Source organism: Capra hircus, chromosome 14 (genome assembly GCF_001704415.2).
Source record: "Capra hircus breed San Clemente chromosome 14, ASM170441v1, whole genome shotgun sequence".
In the NCBI taxonomy this organism is placed as follows: Eukaryota; Metazoa; Chordata; class Mammalia; order Artiodactyla; family Bovidae; genus Capra; species Capra hircus.
The window spans coordinates 66,790,201-66,813,241 of NC_030821.1; the positions used below are offsets into that span (position 1 = coordinate 66,790,201).

Here is a 23,041-nt window from a genome sequence, read left to right on the forward strand (position 1 = left end):
GCTCACCACAATTCGAGAAAGCCTGTGCATAGCGACAAAGACCCAGAACAGCCAAAAATAAATTGTAAAAAATAAATTGAAAAAAAAAAAGAAGTGACAGCCTCACTTAGAAGAAAATACAGTCTCTGTGGCTCTCCCCTGAAAAGGCTGTTGGTGGCACAGTTTCTCCTTGAAGGGATATTATGTTGGCAAAATGAGAAGTGATGGTCTGGTCCTGGTATAATGGAAAGTGCAAGTCTGATTCTGGTCCAGGCTCTGTCTAGTGTTATCACTTTGAATTTCATTAACTTCTCTGTACCTCAGTTTTCTTATCATGATACCTCCCCTCTCAACAATCACAGAGCTTTGAGGAGAACTAAGTCAAATCATATGTGATAAGGATTGGAAAAATTTTTGGTGCCTCACAAACATAATAATACTGATATGTTTCTTTAATACATTACAAGATACACTTTTAAAAATTTTACTACTTTTTCTGATTTTTATTTTAATTGTTTATTTTCATTGGAGGTTAATTACAATATTGTAGTGGCTTTTGCCATTTTACTACTTTTGAATCAGAATATCTTTCCATTTACTTCTCAGAATTGATGCCAACATTTAATGCTGTAGTTTTTGTTGTTACCGCAGATGTTATGAAGCCATTGGCATGTCTTAGAATCAATAGCGTGTTTTACAGTAGATACAATCTGTTAGTTTTCTATCACCGTGGACGACAATATAGCAGTTTAAAACAATGCCCATTTATCCCCTCACAGTTCCTGTCGACTCACCTGGTCTCTCAACTCAAAATCTCACAAAACAAATCCAAGTGTTGGCAGCCAGGGGTTCCTCAGAGAATTAAGCCCAAATGCCCCGACGCACTGGTTGGAACATTCACTTTTCTCTTGTGCATCTAGGCTGGGACCAGTTATGTACCATGCTTACTAGAATAATGAGAATCCTCATCAGAATCAGAGAAAAGTTGGTTCTGATGGGCAGCTGTGGTTGAGATCAGGTGGCCTGATCAGTTGCTGGTGGCTACCATGGGTGCTGGTGAGGGGAGTAATAGCGTGGGTGCCCTGAATTTGCCATCACTGCTTTCCTGCCTGCAAGATTTGGTGCATCACCATTGCAGGTCAGCCCTCTCCTTCAATATCTCCCGGGTGGTTGATTCTGAGACCTTCAATACCGTGCATTAGAGAGAGGGTCCTTCTAATAACTGATGACCTAAGAAGCATCTCCTCCCCCCTGCCCCCACCTCACACACACACCTTGCACTCACTTTCTAACTTTCAATTCAGTTCAGTCGCTCAGTCGTGTCTGACTCTTTGCGACCCGATGCCAGGCCTCCCTGTCCATCACCAGCTCCTGCAGTTTACGCAAACTTATGTCCATTGAGTCAGTGATGCCATCCAACCATCTCATCTTCTGTCGTCCCCTTCTCCTTCTGCCTTCAGTGTTTCCCAGCATCAGGGTCTTTTCAAATGAGTCAGCTGTTTGCATCAGGTGGCCAAAGTATTGGAGTTTCAGCTTCAACATCAGTCCTTCCAATGAGTATTGAGGACTGATCTCCTTTAGGATGGACTGGTTGGATCTCCTTGCAGTCCAAGGGACTCTCAAGAGTCTTCTCCAACACCACAGTTCAAAAGCATCAATTCTTTGGCACTCAGCTTTCTTTATAGTCCAACTCTCACATCCATACATGACCACTGGAAAAACCATAGCCTTGACTAGATGGACCTTTATTGGCAAAGTAATGTCTCTGCTTTTTAATATGCTATCTAGGTTGGTCATAACTTTCCTTCCAAGGAGTAAGCATCTTTTAATTTCATGGCTGCAGTCACCATCTGCAGTGATTTTGGAGCCCCCCAAAAATAAAGTCAGCCACTGTTTCCACTGTTTCTCCATCTGTTTGCCATGAAGTGATGGGACCAGATGCCATGATATTAGTTTTCTGAATGCTGAGCTTTAATCCAACTTTTTCACTCTCCTCTTTCACTTTCGTCAAGAGGCTCTTTAGTTCTTCTTCACTTTCTGCCATAAGGGTGGTGTCATCTGCATATCTGAGGCTATTGATATTTCTCACAGCAATCTTGATTCCAGCTTGTGTTTCTTCCAGCCCAGCATTTCTCATGATGTACTCTGCATAGAAGTTAAATAAGCAGGATGACACTATACAGCCTTGACGTACTCCTTTTCCTATTTCCTATTTCTAACTTTACAATGGTTTTATTCCTCTCGTTTCCTTCTAGGGCTTCCCTGGTGTCTCAGTGGTAAGGAATCAGCCTGCCATTGCAGGAGACTTGAGTTTGATCACTGGGTTGGAAAGATCCCCTGGAGGAAGAAATGGTGACCCACTCCAGTATTCTTCTTTGGGAAATCCCATGGAGACAGGAGGCTGGTGGGCTACAGTCCACGGGGGTCACAAAAGAGTGAGACACAACTTAGTCACTAAACAACAACAAACTCTTCCTCCTAGTGTTAATTCAGTCGTGTCTGACTCTTTGAGACCCCATGGACTGCAGCACACCAGGCTTCCCTGTCCATCACCAACTCCCAGAGCCTGTTCAAACTCATGTTCATCGTGTCAGTGATGCCATCCAACTATCTCATCCTCTGTTGTCCCCTTCTCCTCCCTCCTTCAATCTTTCCCAGCATCAGGATCTTTTCCAATGACTCAGTACTTCAGTGACCAAAGAAAGAGTTTCAGCTTCAGCATCAGTCCTTCCAATTAATATTCAGGACTGATTTCCTTTAGGATTAACTGGTTGGATCTCCTTGCAGTCCAAGAGACTCTCAAGAGTCTTCTCCAACACCCCAGTTCAAAGCATCAATTCTTCAGTGCTCAACTTTCTTTAAAGTCCAACTCACATCTATACATGACTAGTGGATAAACCATAGATGACTAGATGGGCCTTTGTTGGTAAAGTAATGTCTCTGCTTTTTGATATTCTGTCTAGGTTGGCCATAGCTTTACTTCCAAGGAGCAAGCATCTTTTAATTTCATGGCTGCAGTCACCATCTGCAGTGATTTTGGAGCCCAAGAAAATAAAGTCTGTCACTGTTTCCACTCTTTCCCCATCTATTTGCCATGAAGTGATGGGACCAGATGCCATAATCTTTGTTTTCTGAATGTTGAGCTTTAAGCCAGCTTTTACTCTCCTTTCATTTTCATCAAGAGTCTCTTTAGTTCTTCTTCACTTTCTTCCATAAGTGTGGTGTCATCTGCGTATCTGACGTTATTGATATTTCTCCTGGCAATCTTGATTCCAGCTTGTGCTTCACCCAGACTGGCATTTCTCATGATGTACTCAGCATATAAGTTAAATCAGCAGGATGACAATATACAGCCTTGACATCCTTCTTTCCCAATTTGGAACCAGTCTGTTGCTCCATGTCTGGTTCTAACTGTTGCTCCTTGACCTGCATACAGATTTCTCAGGAGGCAGGTCAGGTGGTCTGGTATTCCCATCTCTTGAATTTTTCACAGTTTGTTGTGATCCACACAATCAAAGGCTTTGGCATAGTTAATAAAGCAAAACTAGATGTTTTTTTTTTTTTCTGGAACTCTCTTGCTTTTTTGATGACCCAGAGGATGTTGGCCATTTGATCTCTGGTTCCTCTGCCTTTTCTAAATCCAGCTTGAACATTTGGAAGTTCACGGTTCATGTACTGTTGAAGCCTGGCTTGGAGAATTTTGAGCATTACTTTACTAGGGTGTGAGATGAGTGCAGTTGTGTGGTACCTAGATAGCATATTAAAAAGCAGAGACATTACTTTGCCAACAAAGGTTGTCTAGTCAAGGCTATGGTTTCTCCAGTGGTCATGTATGGGTGTAATAAGAGTTGAACCGTGAAGAAAGCTGAGCGCTGAAGAATTGATGCTTTTGAACCATGGTATTGGAGAAGACTCTTGAGAGTCCCTTGGACTGCAAGGAGGTCCAACCAGTCTATCCTAAAGGAGATCAGTCCTGGATGTTCATTGGAAGGATTGATGCTAAAGCTGAAACTCCAGTACTTTGGCCACTTCATGTGAAGAGTTGACTCATTGGAAAAGATCCTGATGCTGGGAGGGATTGGGGACAGGAGGAGAAGGGGATGACAAAGGATGAGATGGCTGGATGGCATCACCGACTTGATGGACATGAGTTTGAGTGAACTCCGGGAATTGGTGATGGACAGGGAGGCCTGGCATGCTGCGATTCATGGGGTTGCAAAGAGTCAGACACGACTGAGTGACTGAACTGAACTTGAGCATTCTTTGGCATTGCCTTTCTTAGGGATTGGAATGAACACTGACCTCTTCCAGTCCTGTGGCCACTGCTGAGTTTTCCAAGTTTGCTGGCATATTGAGTGCAACACTTTCACAGCATCATCTTTTAGGATTTGAAATAGATCAACTGGAATTCCATCACCTCCACTAGCTTTGTTCATAGTGATGCTTCCTAAGGCCCACTTGACTTCACATTCCAGGATGTCTGGTACTAGGTGAGTGATCACACCATTGTGGTTATCTGGGTCATGAAGATCTTTTTTGGATTTCCCTGGTAGCTCAGACGGTAAAGTGTCTGTCTACAATGTGGAAGACCCGTGTTCAATCCCTGGGTCAGGAAGATCCTCTGGCCAAGGAAATGGCAACCCACTCCAGTACTCTTGCCTGGAAAATCCCATGGATGGAAGAGTGTGGTAAGCTACAGTCCAAGGGGTCGCAAAGAGTCAGACACAACTGAGTGACATCACTTCTGTGTATTCTTGCCACCTCTTCTTAATGTCTTCTGCTTCTGTTAGGTACATACCATTTCTGTCCTTTATTATGCTCATCTTTGCATGAAATGTTCCCTTGGTATCTCTAATTTTCTTGAAGAGATCTTTCTTTCCCATTCTATTATTTCCTCTGTTTCTTTGCATTGATCACTGAGGAAGGCTTTCTGATCTCTCCTTGCTGTTCTTTAGAACTCTGCATTCAAATGGCTATATCTTTCCTTTTCTCCTTTGCCTCTAGCTTCTCTTTTCTCAGCTATTTGTAAGGCCTTGTCAGACAACTATTTTGCTTTTTTGCATTTGGGGGGGGGTGGTGGTGATGGTCTTGATCACTGCTTCCTGTACAACGTCATGAACCTCTGTCCATAGTTCTTCAGGCACTCTATCAGATCTAATCCTTTGAATTTATTTGTTACTTACACTGTATAATTGTAAGGGATTTGATTTAGGTCATACCTGAATGGTCTAGTGGTTTTCCCTACTTTCTTCAATTTAAGTCTGAATTTGGCAATAAGGAGTTCATGATCTGAGCCACACTCAGCTCCTGGTCTTGTTTTTGCTGACTGTATAGAGCTTCTCCATCTTTGGCTGCAAAGAATATAATCAGTCTGATTTTGGTATTGACCATCTGGTGATGTCCATATGTAGAGTCTTCTCTTGTGTTGTTGGAAGAGAATGTTTGCTATGACCAAGGCATTCTCTTGGCAAAACTCTGTTAGTCTTTGACCTGCTTCATTTTGTACTCCAAGGCCAAATTTGCCTGTTACTCCAGGTGTTTCTTGACTTCCTAATTTTGCATTCCAGTCCCCTATAAAGAAGAGAACATCTTTTGGGGGTGTTAGTTCTAGTGTTAGTAGAAAGAATCAAACAAAGATCACATCCCTAGAGGTAAAACTGAAGGCTCTGGTGATCTTTGGGCAAATCATGACTGTATATCAAAGTGTTGCTTTGCCTTTAGGGGGTCCTTAATATGTTACTGTTAGTAGTGAGAATGTCTTGACAGCTTCAATCAGATCAACATAAATCAGCCCTCTTCTTTAACTAAAACCAGCACTAACAGTCAAACGTACTCACACCACCTTCTTTCATAATACCTGGAGTATTTGTTTTTTTATGTTCCACTAGTGTGTGAGTTACTTCAGGGGAAGTGACTATAGATTGTTTTCCATTTCATTCCTATTACCTGGCATACATAGTCACCTCTGAGTGAGTTCTTAGTGGGATGAACATATGAATGAATGAATTTACTAACATCCTTCCAGGTACTCAGGACCAAATAGTTTTGTTTTTGTTTATTTAATAGAGTCCAAAGGTGTGATCCCTGTCCTCCCTTCATCATCATAAGATAGTTTGATGGCAAGGAGAGAGAGAAAAAAAAAAAACGTAGGAAGAAGTGAGTTACACCAGGATATGAGAGAAAGCAGATAATGCTAGTGATTGTTCTTGTCAGCTTAGAACAGGCAGGATATAAATACATGTTATAGAAGAGGAAATTCAAGAGAGACACAGGGAAACAGGTTCGAGATTTTGAAAAATAGCACGGTCAGGACCTGCTTACTCAGAGGCAATTAGACTATGACCCAGGGCAAATCATGCTTCACTTTACTGTTATTGTTCAAGTGAGATGAAATTTCATAAGCCCAGAAGCCCCAGCCCTTCCTGCCTATTTCGTTGGAGCATGAACTAGTAGTTTTCAAGGGGTGAGTCTTGGGTTAAGGGTAAATGCTCCTTCATCATAAGCCGAAATTAACAGAGGCGAGTTCTTTCTTCTCAGTGACCCCAGTCCCCCATCCCATCTTTTTTTTTTTTGGCTAAACTTTAATTTTAAAGGCATTTATGGTACATAAAACCTTCAATTATAGCTTTTCAGTAGGCATACCATGGACAACTTAAAATTTATTTACTTATATTTATTTTTAAAGTAATTGCTTTCATCTAGTAATTGTGTTCATCTAGTTAACACACAGCTATTTTGAGTTCAGGAAAATTACTCCCCTTGCCCATGGACTCTTGCAACCAGAAGAACTCAAGAGTTCTTCAGCTGTCGTGTGAGCTAGGTGGTTGCTACCCCCGAATCACAAGATGGGGTCTGCAGATTGTGCCTCCAAACACCCCAGGGGTTCAGAGGCCAAAGCTTTCCAAAGGAAACTGTGGACCTGCTGGTGGTATCTAGCTGAACTTCAGTACAAACAGATTGGGTCTACAGTGGAAAACCCAAGTGTCTGGCCACCAGGGAGCTAGCAAGCTTGGCAAAGGACAAGAAGAAGACACAGAGAGGAATTCTCCACCCACTTTCTTGAACCTTCTATCTCAACACATCCCGGTTGCCCGCCTTCTGCGTTCTAGCTCTAAAAAATGTAATCGCCTCCTGTTCCTGAAGAACGCCAGGAAAAACTCAGCCCTTTTGGTCATTCTTGTTTGCAGGGTGCACGTCGTGGCTAGTTTACAAACAGGGTCCTTGCCTACACGTGTTACCGTCTTGGAGAGGAGGAAGGTCTGTGCATTTTAGGTGGCACTAAATTACTAACCTAGTAGTTTCGATCAGTACTCAGGCTCCCAGCCTCTGATGCATCCCAGAGTGACTGGAGAAGGGCTCAGGAAAGCTTGCTCTGCTGGCTTCTGGTGCTGAGCAAAGGTTTTCCTAGAAGGGAAGCCACAGTAACACTCCACCGACTTTGGGACCAGCAGCCAATGCATGAGAGGGTAAGTGAGGAAGACGACGACAGATGCAGTCCGCTTGTCGTCCACAGACTTCGCTTCCAGTATTTGCTTATTTTTTAAGATTTATTTGACTGTGTCGGTTCTTAGTTGTGGCACATGGGATCTTTCATTGTACACAGGTTTAGTTGCACGTGGATTCTTAGTTCCCTGATCAGGGGTCAAACCCGTGTCCCTTGTATTGCAAGGCAGATTCTTAACCACTCGACCACCAGGAAACTCCCTGAGTTGTTTGCTTAAATCATTGCCCAGAGAAGTCCAACACAGCTGCAGCCTATCTTTGGTTACCAGGCCAAGAGTTTGCCACACTCCGCCCAGGACCTCTCCTAGCCAGGTTGGTTCCCCTGCATGGCCTTGGGTTGGGGTGGGGCTGGGGAGGGAGGTCAGACCCCTACCACAGGGCCCACAACCCAGTCAGTGACTTTGGACAATTCCCTAGTCTCTGAACCTCAGTCTCTTCATTTGTAAAATGGAGGCAAGGCCCACCTTATAAGTTCAGTGTGTAAGGATGAGGTGAGACTCTGTACTAAGAGTATTTGCCTTTGTGTCTGGCACACACTTAGAAGGGGCAGTGAGCCCACGAGCTACATCCACACATCGATACAAACCAGTCTGGTACAAACCAGCATCATGTCTAGCCAGGTCACGTCTGAGGTCAGCCTCAGAGCCTCAGTTTGCACACCTGTCTGTCTCCTCACCTCCTGACCCATTCTTGGGTCTCTCCCACTGCGAGCCCCCCAGCTTCCTTTTCCTCCCAGGCTCATGCTTGCTCCTGGGCCCCAGCTGCAGGTTCAGCTTCTTGGCTGGACTTGGGGCTCCCTCCGTGAAGAAGGTTTGTATTTGCCCTTTAGATCTCCCTAGAGGCACCTCAGCCATTCTTTCAAGAGGTATCTGGGCCAGAATCAGCTGTGCTACCTCCTGAGTTCTGAGGTGCCCAGGCACACCCACCCACGGGTGGGGACAGGACTGTGAGATGGGGGAGAGGACTGAAGGGTCGGCACCGAGGGCCTCTGCCCACGTGGCCAGTTCTCTGTGGCTTACAATCTTCACAGATGCCCTCCTTGCTCTTCTTCCCTGACCACACCCTAACCATGCCCCTGGTCTCAGCAAAATCCATTTCCCAGAGCAGCTGCTATGAATGATATTTGTGTCCCCCACTCCCCAAATTCATATCTTGAAGCCCTAACCCACAAGGTAGTGCTAATTGGGGGTGGAGCCTTTGGGATGTAATTAGGTTTAGACGGCATCATGAGGGCATCTTCCCAGGTGGCACTAGTGGTGAAGAGCCTGCCTGGCAATGCAGGAGACAAGAGACTCAGGTTTGATCTGTGGGTCGGGAAGATCCCCTGGAGGAGGGCAAAGCAGCCCACTCCAGTATTCTTGCCTGGAGAATCCCACGGACAGAGGAGCCAGGCGGGCTGCGGTCCACAGGGTCACAAAGAGTCGGACACAACTGAAGCGACTTAGCACGCACCCATGAGGTCACGAGGGCCCTCATCAGACAACGAATCTGCAGGCACCTTGATTGTGAACTTCCCAGACTCTGAAACTGTGAGAAAGCAATGCTGGTTGGTTAAGCCACCCCATTTCTTGATGTTTTGTTACAGTAGCCTGAATTAAGACAAAAGCTTTCCTTGAGTCACGATTAGGAGCCTCCCCCTCAATTATATTCCCTCAGGAAATATTCTATATATGCTTTTTTCACTGCACTTATTATAATATGTGTTTATACATGTTTATTATGTATTTGGTCAAGGTTTTCTTCCCCTATATTTGTCAGGCTATAATACGTTAAGATATAGAGATATATTATAGGTAAGAGACTCCGCATGACATAACAGAAGTTTATTTTTCTCTCAGGTAAAACCTGCAGTTGGTATAGTGGCTCTGCTCCATAGAGTCACCTGTTTTGCCATCCCTAGGGTGTCCATCCCCTCATTTATGTGGCCCCAAATAGCTCATAGTAGTATCCTCATTCCTGCCAGTGGGTGGGGGGGGATGGAAGGGGAAGGGGCCCTTTCCCTTTAAGGGCTGGAGCACAGTGCCCGATGTATATTCAGCGTCCAGTACATCACCCGTGGTCCTGATATGGCCCTGTCATGCCTTCCCCATCTTAGAAGCCATCACAGGGAGTGTCAGTCACCATATGTGACCCTGTCATGCCTTCGCCGTCCTAGAACCCATCGCATATGTTAGTGAATACCTACGGAAACAGGGCAACACGTATGCTCCAAAAAAGTCGCAGAGCATTTTCCAAAGAACTGGTGTCTGCTAGTTCTCCTTCCGACTTCTGGTTCCCACTCTACGGGCTCCTCTTTCCCAGAAAACGGTCTCATCTTCCTGGAGTGGACAGGCTGAGGCCTGTGAGGCTACTGGCGGCTGATTTTCAAAAGTCCAGCACCCACACCCAGTTCAAATGTCACCTCTTCTGTGAAGCCTCCCTGACCCTCTTCCTCCCACTTGCTTCCTGCCCAGGAAGGCCTGGAAGAATGAATCACTTCCTCTGTACTCTCGCTGCTCCCTGCCCATTTCTGTTTGAGCTTTTATCCCACTGGAAACAGGGGGAGAGCTTGGGCTGGTTCTATTTGGTGTCCCCCAGGCATTAGCCTATGAGGCTTTTCCTTGTTCCCTCAACTCCTGGGAGCCCTCCACCATCAGAGGAGGGTCATCTCTTGGACTTCCCTGGCAATCCAGTGGTTGAGAATCCACCTGCCAGTGCAGGGGGCATGGGTTCGATCCCTGGGCTGGGAGGATCCCACGTGCCGCAGGGCAGCTAAGCCTGTGAGCCGCAACAACTGAGCCTGCGTGCCCTAGACTTCATGCTCCGCAGCACGAGAAGCCACCACAACTAGAGAGTAGCCCCTGCTCACACGTGCAGTAATGAAGACCCAGCGCAGCCAAAAACACATTTTAAAGAGTTGTCTTCAAGATTAGTCAGATTGCAGTTGAGTAAAGTCTTGAGGGCACATTTTTTGCTGATTAACAGAATATGCTCGTTGCTAGTAAGTTCAGAAGCCAAGGAGAAGGACAAAGAGTATTGGTCCCCAGCACTGGCCGTCCACGATGCTCAGAGGAACAGAGGGGGAACAGGCTGAAGAGACTGCTCAGGTTTCTAGGAACCCGCTGGTTCTGATGCTGGATACTGTGTGCTGGGATAAGACAGCTGATTCTTGAACCCTGGCTCTTCTACATGGTTCCTCTAGGTTGAGAGCTTTCACTTTGGGCTCCATGGGCTCCATAGGCTCCACTGATGTCCCCCTTCAGTGTACCCCAAAGACTCACTTCTAGGCTCTGAGGAGGAGGAAGAAGCCTTACCCTGCCTCACTCTGGATTTCTAAGCCTCCAGTCTCCACAAGCACAGGCTTTTGACCAAACACTCAAAACCTTTGTCTCTTGGTCTATATCATCCCTGTGTTGAGGCAGAGATGAAGCCCTGTTCATTTGTCTGAAGGAAAAGGGGTCACAAGGCAGCAAGAAGCAGGAGTGGGTGCTTGGGGGCAAATACAGGTTAAGATGTCAGAGGTCGTCTGCCTCCTCCAGCTGTCTCGCTATTGTTTGTGCTCATCTTCCTCGCTAGAGTGGAAGATGCAGGATGCAGGCCGGAACCGGGCATTATTGTTTGCACATTCAAGGCCTGTGTTAGGGCACTTTTTTGGTAAATATTCAGTGAATAGTCTTAAATCTATGTGACAGTTCTTTGTTGGAAAGTGGTCATCACTTATATTTGTAAACACTCTGCAGGTGTCTTCATTACTTTGTCTTATCCTCAAGACAATCTTAGTAAGGAAAAGTGGACACTATTATTCCTTACCTTATGGAGACCAGAGAATTAAGAGACTTAGCCTAGGGTCCCCTTGTTGGCTAAAAGCAGGGCTGAGACTGAGACCAAGTTCTGCTTGCTTCAAGGCCCATTTTCTCTCTCCGTAGGATAAAAACAGGAAAAGGGAGACAGAAAGGGTGTGGGCCGTTATTGGAACCCTGGGACCCCTGGTAGCCTGCTCAGCTGTCCTGTAAAATAAAGTCCCTTACCCTCAGGGTCAGGTTGAAGCCTGGGGTCAGAGAATAATCTAGAAAAGGATGCTCAGGCTGAGTAACACGCCCCTTGGTCAGAGCGGCTAGTAGGTGCCTTTGCCACTTTGGCCTAAAGCAGTTCTCCTTCTCTTTGCTCCCCTTATTCAACATTCTTTAAAATTGTTGAATACCTAAAAGAGCTTTTGTTCATATGGGTTGTACCTATCGATATGTTCAGCAATTGAAGAATTGAAGCTGAGTAATTTTAAAAATATTTGTTGACGATTAAAATTTAGCATAAAGTTCATTTTACACTTTTACATCTTTAATGTAAAAGAGGTTGTTGTTGTTTGTTTTTTAAGTTGTCTCCAACAAACTTCATCTTCTCATCCCTGATGGGAGGTGAGTCCCAGGTGAAACAGGGCTCAGAACCCACTTTGGGAGTTTTAGGTAGAGATTTGGGAAGTCCTCAAGCTCAGACTTCCCCACTGGCTGTGAGATATATTGGAGGGTAGATAGGTCTGCTTGGCCACAGGAGCATGGCAGCAGGAGGGAGCATGGGGTCCCTGGGACCCCTCTCCCGAGACAGAAGTTTGGAGACGTCCTCTGGGAGCCGGTAGAGATTAAAGGCAGCTGATCCTCATCCCTGGGAAATGTTAGAGGTTTGCTGAGGTCACCAGGGTGGGACCCCCCAGCCTGGGGAGGGAGTGGTTAAGAGATTGAAGAGACTGTCTGAGACCCCCAGACAAGAGCTGCAGGTGAGGGCCCAGGGCTGATTGGGATTCAACTGTCCATTACACTCTCTGGCTTAATGGGACTGCTGGACAACCTCAGCATTTAGTCTCTTCCAATTTTATTTTATTTTTTTAGCTGCAGTACATGTGGATGTGCAACCTCTCGCAGCTAGGTAGTAGGGAAAGGGAGGAGCGTTTTAACAGCCTCTTCAAATAACTGTGGCTGTTCTTCTTTGATACCCACAAAACTTGACAAGAGGAAGTCTCCTAAAGATTAGTTGCAATGTGGAATCTGAAGTTGTATCAATGAAATGTTCATACTCTGTTGTATTAAAACTCATTGATCTTTGACCGGTGCTGATATGTACCATTGTGCACTGGCCTCTGGGAAACTATTAGTGTATTGATTTATACTGCTCCTCTACATGAAACACATTTCTTTGTAAAATATTGAAAAATCACATCTATTAATATTACCTGGAGAAAAAAAATGGCAACCCACTCCAGTACTCCTGCCTGCAAAATCCCATGGACAGGGGAGCTTGGCAGGCTACAGTTCATGGGGTCACTGCTGATATCATCAGTAAAGTCTTTAAGTATTGGAAAGCTGTCATGCTGCTCATAGTGGCAAGTGAATCCCCCGCCTCCACCCCTCCCAATTCTAATTTTCATGCAAAAGCTCAAGTTTTCTCAGCAACAAAAATTGTCAGTTGCTTTCTTTTGTGTGGCAGGGTTAGTTTGTTTATTTGTTAAGAAATTGTCTGCCAGATACCTACATCTGAATTAACTATAACTTGTTAGGCATCCTCTCAAGTACAAAATTGCATTCCATGGAAGGAGAAAAAGAGAGAGCAGTTTATCTTGCAACTCAAATATTTGTGGAGGATTGTCTTTTGCATAAGATAACCATCTTACTTTGGGACACAGCAGAAATGCTTTGTGTGTAGTTCCCATTCAATCACACATTAATGTGAAACTGGCTGTTTTTTCCTCTGTGAGTGCATGGGGATGAAGGAAACAATGACGGCCAGTATAGTTGGTGCCACCGCTTTGATTCGTGCTAAGGTACCAGCAGTTTTGCCCCTCTTTGCTTTTGTACCATTAGCTCAAATGTCAACACAGCAAAAAGGCAATTAACATTGTGCTTTTCTTAAGGAAATAGCTTTGACCTTGAAGAACCTCTGAAAAATGTCTTGGGGATCCTGGGAGCCCATGAAACATCCTTTGATGGTTGAGAACCACTGCCCTCAAGCAACAAAATTAGCAGTAGAAATCCAGAGTCAGCTGGTAGAGAAAAATAATCATTCCTCTTGATCCCAGGTGATTTGTGTCTAGTCCCAGCCCTTCTCTGGGTCTCAGTTGTATCTTCATAAAAGGGGATAATAATAATGTCTTCCCTACAGAGTTGTTGTGAGAAGTCAATCAGGGTGATGCAATGAAAGTGCATTTTTGTGGATAAAGTTCTGGGAAAGAAAAAGAACTAGGTTCTTTCGGAGTTTCTGAGCATCCTTAGGGAAGGGGGAAGCCAGGCCTTGAGTCCTGTTGCCAAGACGACTCTACTATGCCCACGTCAGTCAAGCTAGAAGGGGAAGGAACTTCTCCCCATAGTGCACCCTCCAGGGAGTGGAAAGGACCTTGAAGCCTCTCCCCTTTCCTACTCCTTTGCCCGCCCCCCGCCCCAACCCTCGAATCTCAAGTGGGCCCTCAGGTCTACCCAGCAACCCTACATTTATTTCATCGGTTTGCTCTTCCACAGTCCAAGACAACTACAGGAGAAACATTACGGGCTCCAGAGCTAAGCAAAGAATTCTTGGACTTGACACTAAAAAGCACAATCCTTAAGAGGAAAAAAACTGATCAATCGGACCTCATCGAAGTTAAAAGAGTTTGCTCTGTGAAAGCCCCTATTCGGATGAAAAGACAAGCTGCACCCTGGGAGAAAATATATAAATAAATGAACAGTAAAAATAGTTAGAAAGTAGAACAGAAAATGAGCAAATATCACTAAACATTTCATGGAAGAGGGTATATAGATGACAAGCAGGAATATGAAAAGATGTTCATCATCACTCCCAGGTGGGGCTAGTGGTAAAGAACCCTCCTGCCAGTGCAGGAGATGTAGAGATGAGGGTTCCATCCCTGGGTCGGGAAGATCCCCTGGAGGAGGAAATAGCAACCCACTCCAGTATTCTTGCCTGGAGAATCCCATAGACAGAGGAGCCTGGTGGACTGCTGGTGGGCTACAGTCCATAGCTTTTCAGAGTTGGACATGACTGAAGCGACTTAGTACACATCATTACCAGTAGGAAAACACAAATTAAGACCATGATGAGATATCTTGGTCGTGACATATTATAGTTTGGCAAGATGTTACAACTGAGGGGAAATGGGTAAACAGGATCTCTGTATTATTTTCTTGCTGCTAAGTCGCTTCAGTCGTGTCCAACTCTGTGCGACCCCATGGACTAGGCCTACCAGGCTCCTCCGTCCATGGGATTTTCCAGGCAAGAGTACTGGAGTGGGTTGCCATTGCCTTCTCCTGTAACTGCATAGTGATACACTAATTCAAACTTACTGCTGTGGGGGAAAATCACCATTTAATGAGACATGAAGACAAAGCACAAACCCAACGAAGGGGACACACGCTGTGCAGCACAGCAGGGCTATGACCAGAGCAACTGGGGGGACGGGGGAGGGGAGATGGATGGTCAACTACAGCCTCAGGGGCGGGGACAGGGTGGGAGGCTGGGGTCTGGACTGACGATGACTAAACAGACAACAGGATGAGACAGGAAATCAAAACCAATGATGAAAGCAGACACACCATCAGAGAACTCCAACAGCAAGGAAAACATACACAGAACTGTTCTTTTACACATACTCGGAACAAAATCAAGCAGGAAACCACAGAGAAATCGTCGAAGAATTTAACATATCAACTAATTAGCCAATGATGCAAATTATAAAAACAGTGTGTCAAAAGACCACAAAATGGACTAGTTACCACTTCACAGGCCGCTAAAATGATTCACAGTTAATTTAATCATACGCTGACTAACAATGCGGCTAACATGAAATGGGTGGTAACAGAAAAAAGTGATAATACAAGTGCAGTTAAAAAGCAGAGTGTTGTACATGTGATTTCATGGGGTAAATAGCAATGCACTCACAAAACAAGCTAAACATGCAAGAAAGCTGGAACATGTGCTTTAGAGCCGCACACTCTGTCACCAAAAGCCCTAGGTCGTCATCCTGTTTTTAGACTCAGAAAAGTGAGGCAGCCGGACGTCTTCCCTGGGGCCCTGGGGCACCGGGCTTTTAACGTGGTTTCACACGCAGAGCTGGCCTGAGCGTGCAGCCAGGTCCATCAGCAAGCAGACCAGTTTAGATTCTTGATTTTGTTCCCACCGTGTGCCCTGCACCCTACAGCCAGGCATCCCCAATGGAAAATGCTGCACGGCTTTCACACGCCATGAGAGCTGCCCATGGTTACTTTCACGAAGCTGTCTGCTCCCTGAGAACAGAAACTTCCCTGCAGCTGCTGTGCCCAGCACAGGCCAGGCCCAACGTTACAGAGGCAGGCTCTGGCTGAGTTCATGATGACGAGCTAAGCCGGTGGTCCAAATATCAAGACTAATTTGTCCCTGTGCCATTATGGAATGATTAAAGACGAGGCAGTTTAAAAAATTTTAGACCTCTGAGCGTAGCAAATGTACCTGATTTTCTTCTGGGTAAAAAGAGAAAAAACAAAAAACAAACAAACAAAACCAGTGTGATGGAGGAGGGATGAGGCAGGGAGGAGGCAGACACATACCACAGTCATGATGCCTAGCCGGTCTCCCTTCCACAGGGAAGCCCTCTGCCCGAGTTTCCAACTCCTACTGAAGAACTAAAAATATGCAGGGAGCAGCTTCTTAGAAGAAGAAATTGCTGAGCTGAAAGCAGAAAGAAACAACACCAGGCTGCTGCTGGAGCACCTGGAGAACCTGGTTTCCAGGTACATGCAGTCCCTCCGGATGACAGCAGGCAGGCAGCAGGCGCAGTCCCCAGGCAGCATGACCAGCAAGATAGAGGTGCTTAGGGCACTGAAATTTGTTTGAGCACCGCAGGCTGTGGACGAGAAGATGATTCTTAAAGAGGAGAATAACCAGGAAAAGATACTAAGGGACGGGGTGCTTGATGTAAATCACGAGCCAGAAAACATGCCAAGCGCCAATGGAAAGAGACCCACCTACAGCACTCTAAGCCATGAGGAAGACCTGGCTAAGGTGATCGTGCTCCAGGAAGTCACAGACAAGCAATCATGGGAGCAGAGCCAGATGAAGGAGCACCTGGCTTCCCTCTCTGCCCACGTGACAGAGCTGGAGGCGGACCTGGACACAGCCAGGAAGGACCTCCTCAAGTCCGAGGACGTGAACGCAAAACTGTAGCGGGACGTCTGCGACGCGGGAGAGACACGGCAGCATCGAGGAGAGGCTGCGCCAGATGGAGGCCCAACTGGAGGAGAAGAACAAGGAGCTGCAAGCAGGACCAGCTGATTCTAAACCTGGAAACCCTGAGAGCCGAACTGGACCAGACGAGACTGCGAGGGGCTCCCTTACCACCACGGCCGACCCCACTTGGGCAGCGCCCCGGACCTCAGGTTCCCTGTGGCGGACCGGCCGGCAGACTCCCCGGCAATGGGGCGGTGCTGCGGCGCCCTCAGAAAGGCCGGTTGGCCGCGCTGCGCGACGAGCCGTCCAAGGTGGAGACCCTGAAGGAGCAGGACTGGGAGCGCGCACAGCAAGCCAGCGTGCTGGCCAGCGTGGCCCAGGCGTTCGAGAGTGACGGGGGCGTGTCTGACGGCGAGGGCGACAGGGTCACCCTCTTCAGCTCGGCCACTCAGCTGTTGCCCAGCAGGCAGGGCAATGCCGAGACTCTGACTGTGATGCTGCAGGAGCAGCTGGATGCCGTCAACAAAGAGATCCGGTTGATCGAAGAAGAGAACGCGGAGCAGCAGGCTAAGGGGACTGAGAGCAGGGAGGGCAGGGGGAGCTTAGGCAGCCTCCGTCGTTTTAAATCAGTGAGCTCCCTCGACCTGCATCCCGCCTCCTCACATGCCGGCTTCTGCCCGCCCAGCAGTGGGCGCTCCAAGCCCCGAAGGAGGCAGCACAGCCTGGCGCGGGAGGGAGACCGGCTGGGCATCACGCCTCTGGAGTTTTTTGCAGCTGCATGTAAATCCACAAGTATCTTGAAATATAGGGGTGGGATGGGGAGGGAGATGGCAGGGAGTTTCAAGAGGGAGGGGATATATGTATACCTATGGCTGACTCATGTTGAGGTTTAACAGAAAACAGCAAAATTCAGCAAAAGAAATTATCCTTCAATTAAAAAATAAATTAAAAAAAAAGAATAATGTGACCCAGGAATGGAAAAAGTAAATTGTTTACTTAAAAAAAAAAAATGGATGGATGATGTCACAGCCCAGCTCCAGACCTCAAAGAGTTTCCTGTCATACCTAGAATAAATCCAGACTATTGATCATGTCTAACAAGCCCTACAGGGTTTGGCCCCCTGCCTCCAATTTTACTTCCCACCTTACTCTCTTCCTTACTCTTTTCTTGGAACACAGGCATGTGATCCTTTGAGTGTCCAAGCTTATTCCTGCCTCAGGGCCTTTGCACTTGACATTTCCTCTGCTGGGAGCCCACTTTCCCCATATTTGCATGATTTCCCATCATCACTCAAATCTTGATCAGATCTGATCAAATACCATGCCTTAGAAAATCCTATATCAACTACTCTGCCCAAAATAGCACCCATAGTCTCTTTCTCATTTTTCCCTTGATAGTTTATTATGAATGGATTTACTTATTTGCATGTTTCCTGTCTCCCCAACTAGACTTCAGGCTCGATGTGGTAGATTAGGGTAGGGTTCTTGCCTGTTCTATTTCCCACTGCAACCCTACAGGCATGGCACATGGGAGCTGCTCAGTAAATCCGTCAAGTGAATGAATGACTATAAAATGGAGAATTGATGTAGGTAAATGTTTGCTTTGCCACACATTACTCTGTACTGAGCTCTCCTTACATTCCTTGCAAAGCAAATCTGCTGAGGCGTGGGGGACTAATTTTTCCATAAATAGAGCTAGGTTTGAGTCTCACTCTGCCATGAGGGTGGCCATGTGGATCTGAGCAAATCACATCAGCCTTTTGTGTCTCCTTACTGCATCTGAAATGAGGATGGCCCTAAGGAGCCTGGGGATAATAAGATGGCAGTATCTCTCTCCTAAACCCGCACCACCTCCTGGTTCCCTTCTCAGCACACAATACCACCGTCCACCCACTTGCCCAAGCCAGGAACCTGGATGACTCAGTCTCCGTGCCTGCCTTTTTCACTGCCCCCACACCCAAGCAGTTGCCAGGTCTTAACTAGTCTTCTCGTAAACCTCTCCCACTATTCTTCCACTGCTGTCTTTTCTCTAGTCATCATCTCTTGCCCAAACCATTGCAGTATCCTCCCTAATTGGTCTTCCCCTTATCATCCATACCACTGATGAAATAGCAGATCTGTTTTGCAAATCCGATTATATCAGTTCCTTATCTAAAACCCTTAAATCATGCTCCATCACTTTCTCATAGACAGCAGATCCTTTACCTTAGCACTGATCTAGCACTGCTCATCTCTTAATCTCGTTGCCCTTCCCTGTAAGCTCCAATCACATGCTGAAACAAGCCCTTCTCAGTCCCCTCTCCCTGACTTTGCCAATGTTATTCCTTCACTCTGCTGCCTGGCACTTCCAAGACTGTCAGAGCCTCCGCTTAGCATCACCTAGTGGCAGCCCTGACTTGCCAGTCTGCTCAGCATCCCTCTCCGCTTCCATGATAACCCACACCTGACTCGCCAGGGCTTAACACACAGCAGGCCCTTAATAAATGTTTTTCAAATGAATCATTAGTTAATAAGAATTATAAAGAATATTACATGCAATTAATATTAAATGCAAAAAATCACCCATTTTCAGAGCTCTTCCAACCAGTGGGTGTTCTTGGCCAAAGAATGAAGTATGGATTCAAAGAGTCGTGGGATCGAATCCCAACCCTGCCACCTACTAGCTGAATGACCTTAAGCCTTAACCTCAACGAGGAAAATAATGGGACTTCTACAAAGCGTTGTCACGGGCATTCAGTGAAATCAAGCGTGAGCAGCACAGAGAATAGGAAGCTTGGCACATAGTAAGCAGCCGGTATAGTATATTAGCATAGCTCCCTCTAGTGGTCTTGGCACAAGAAAAGGAGGGAAAAAAAAAAGAGAATCAAGAGGCACCAGGGGAGTAAGGATGAATGAGAGAGTGGACACAGTGAGGTCTTGGTCTGAAGAGCAGAAAGGGAAGTGGGCAGGAAGCAGCCTGAGGGGGTGGATGCCACCTTTTGGGAACGACTAGAGCAGCTGAGATTGAGGGGACTGGATGGATGTTCCTAGCCTGCCAGTGAAGCTGAGAGCACTGTGGTATTTTCCAGAGTTGGAAAAGGCAGAGGGAGAGTTAGGCCCATCTCCAGCTTGGGGCCATCCTATCTGAAGGCCGTTTCCCTGCCCTCCTTCCACCACGGCGTTACAAGCACCTGAGCGATGCTCCACCCTGCTGTGCTGAAGGGTGAGCGCTGAAAAGGAAGTCCACAGAGGTCAGTCTGGGCCCTGTAAAGAGTCCTGGATTCAGCCTGGGTTACACTCTGAGTGAACCCATTATCAGCTATGTAACATCAGCCTCCTCATTCAACTTTCCTGATCTTCAGTTTGCTCATCTGTAAAATGGGGATAAACTACCTACTTTGAAAGATTTAAGGGTTGAGATAAAGATGGAAAAATGTTAAGTGCAAAATAGTCTAAGTCGTAATTCCCTCCCTCCTCTCAACCAGCTTGCTCAGTTTTCGTTTAGTCTTAGCACCCTGACCTAGTATTTTGTAGAATTTACTTGTTTATTCTCATTTCTGTCTACAAGAGAACATGAACTTCAGGAAAGCAAGGACTTTGTTCAGCATCTTTTTTGCCACTGTAATCCCAGCACCCAGCAATGTATGGATTGAATAAATGAACAAATGAATTGTATTCATTTAATCTCTTATACTAGAATGCAAGGGGGCTTCCCAGGTGACTCAGTGGTGAAGATCCCACCTGCCAACGCAGGAGACACAGCTTCGATCCCTGGGTCGGGAAGATTCCCTGGTGAAGGAAATGGCAATCCACTCTATTCTTGTCTGGGAAATCCCATGGGCAGAGGAGCCTGGTGGGCTACAGTCCACGGGATCACAAAAAGTGTCGGACACGACTCAGCGGCTAAACAACAAATAGAATGTAAACTTCATGACGGTAGGATTCTATCAGTTATTTATTGTGTTAAAATAAATTGCCCCAAGACTTAGCGGTTTAAAACAACAAGAATCGTGGTATCTGTGGATTGGGAATTTGAGACGGGCTCACAAAGAGTTGGATATGACTGAGCAACTAAGCTCAGTATGGGAGGGCAGGTCAACTCAGGGTCTCTCATAAGGTTGAACCTCAGATGCCAGCGGGGTTATGGTCATCTGAGGGCCTAACAGAGCCTGGAGGACCCATCTCCAAGGTGGCCCGTTCACGTGGCTGACGGTGGCTGCTGCTGTTTCCTCTCCCCGTGAACATTTGTCAGGCCGGCGTTGACTGCCTTCTTGACATGGCAGCTGGCTTCCCATGCAATCCAAGAGACCATGGGGGAAGCTGAAAATGCCTCTGTGATCAAATCTATACTCCAGGGCATTAGAGTCCCACGTCATCTCACCATGCTCTGTTGGTCACACAGTCCAGTCTCAATTAATTCACTTGGGAGGAATCCATATGAAGGTGTGAATACCAGGAAGGAAGGGCCAGTGGAGCCATCTGGAGGCTGGCTACCACAGGGGTAGTTTGTCAGTGTTACACCCGTGCCTGGATACCTGGTCGGCATTCACAAAGCATGAGTTGAGTCTAAAGGGCCATGTGTGTTGCAGTGCTAAGCATCACAAGGAACTCAGACCCTGCCTTCAAGGAGCTGGCCTCCTAGTGGAGGAGATAAGATACATAAAGAGACCTGTATGACTCTGTGTTCCGCAGAGGGAGATGGTCTAAAAATTCCAGGAAGGGGTCTTAGTCTGCTGCAGGCTGAGATGAGGAAGAGTTCCTGGAGTGGGTGGTGCGGGCAGAGTTCTGAAGCATGAATTGAAGTATGCAGGGGAGAAATGAAAGGAAAGGCCAAAGAAAGAAAGGGAGGCAGGAGGAGGGTGAAAACAGATACATCAGCAGAGGCATGCTTATTCCCCTTTTCTATCCATCAGACTTTCATTTAGTGCCCTTGCCTATAGTAGTAATACACAGCATTGTGTGTGCGCTTCTAGTCAACACGTGTGAAGCGCCACCCAGGGAGCAGGCTCCGTGCTAAGTGCAGGGAATGCAAAGACTAATATTGTGGATGGCTCTGGTTCGTGAGCAACGAAGAACGTGAAAGGATAGGGCAAAGGCATGTGCCTTTGAAAGTACAATAGTTTGTATTATGATTGTTTCAGAGTAGTATAAATTCCTAGAGGCATGTGGCGAGGACTTGGAGGGCTAAAAGGGGTTGATATTATAGACATTTGGAGGAAGAACCCGCTGAGAAAAATCTGAGACCAACCTGATCCCATGGTCAAGAAAGATACCTTTTTTTTCCCAGACTGATTCAGTCCCTTGCAACACCTTTCCTGCATGCCTTCATCACCCCCCACCCCCGAGGGGTTCAGGGGAGAGATGGGCTGGAGCGGTGGTGTGTGGCAGGGGAGTTGTGTGGGGGTCTGGACATCCCATTGTATTTCCCAGGTGGCAGTAGTGATATAGAACACTCCTGCTAATGCAGGAGACTTATGAGACCTGGGTTTGAGCCTTAGGTCGGGAAGATTCCCTGGAGTAGTGCATGGCAGCCCACTCCAGTATTCTTGCCTGGAGAATTCCAGAGAAGCCTGGCAGGCTACAGTCCTGGGTTGAAAAGACTGTAGGGTTGGAAAGAGTCAGACATGACTGAAGGGACTTAGCACGGGTGTCCCATGTGGCATGTCCCACTGCATCATGGACAGATTCTAGTCCCACAGACTCCTGAGGATTCGAGAAGTTTACTTATTTATTTTGGATATTTCTTCATTTAGCTTCTCCAGTCTTAGTTGTGGCACATGGGACCTTTAGTCTTTACTTGTAGCATGTGGAATCTTAGTTCCCTGACCAGGCATCGAACCCAGTCCCCTTGCATTGGAAGTTCAGTCTTAGCCACTGGACCATGAGGGAAGTCCCCACAAGGAATTTAGAACCCAGAGGACTGCAGCTAGTTCTTCCCACCTCCCCTGAGCTCCCCATGGCCTCAGGGCAGCCACTCCCCAGGCTCTGAGGCTCCCCTCCCGTCCCCACCCCCGACCTTGAACAGCCCAAGGATATCAGTTGACCATCCATGAACTCTTCTTTATACTAACGGACATTAACTTTACCCTAACCATGATGGCCCACACCTCCAAGACACTGAGAAACCTCCTCTCCAGGCCGCATGAATCCGTCAAGCCACAGCCCCCATAGTGATGATCTCCATAGAGCACATTCTGTCCCTGCCCTCACCCCTGGTGACAAACAGGACCTGGCGTCAGCAAACCATGAAAAGGAAGTCAGTTCTACTAGGGTTGGGGGTGAGATCACTCTGGAAAGGCTTCATGGCAGAGGTGTCCTTTAAGTTGAACCTTGGGAGATGTGTCTGCCAGACAGACCGGATGGGGAAGGGTCTTGGGGAAGGAAGAAAGCTTGAACAAAGAGCAGCAAGACCCACCGGCACCTTT

The 23,041-nt window shown here is 46.7% G+C and overlaps 1 pseudogene; it reads left to right on the forward strand.

The window, feature by feature from the left end:
* On the forward strand, positions 16,330–18,620 carry LOC102172918 (annotated as a pseudogene).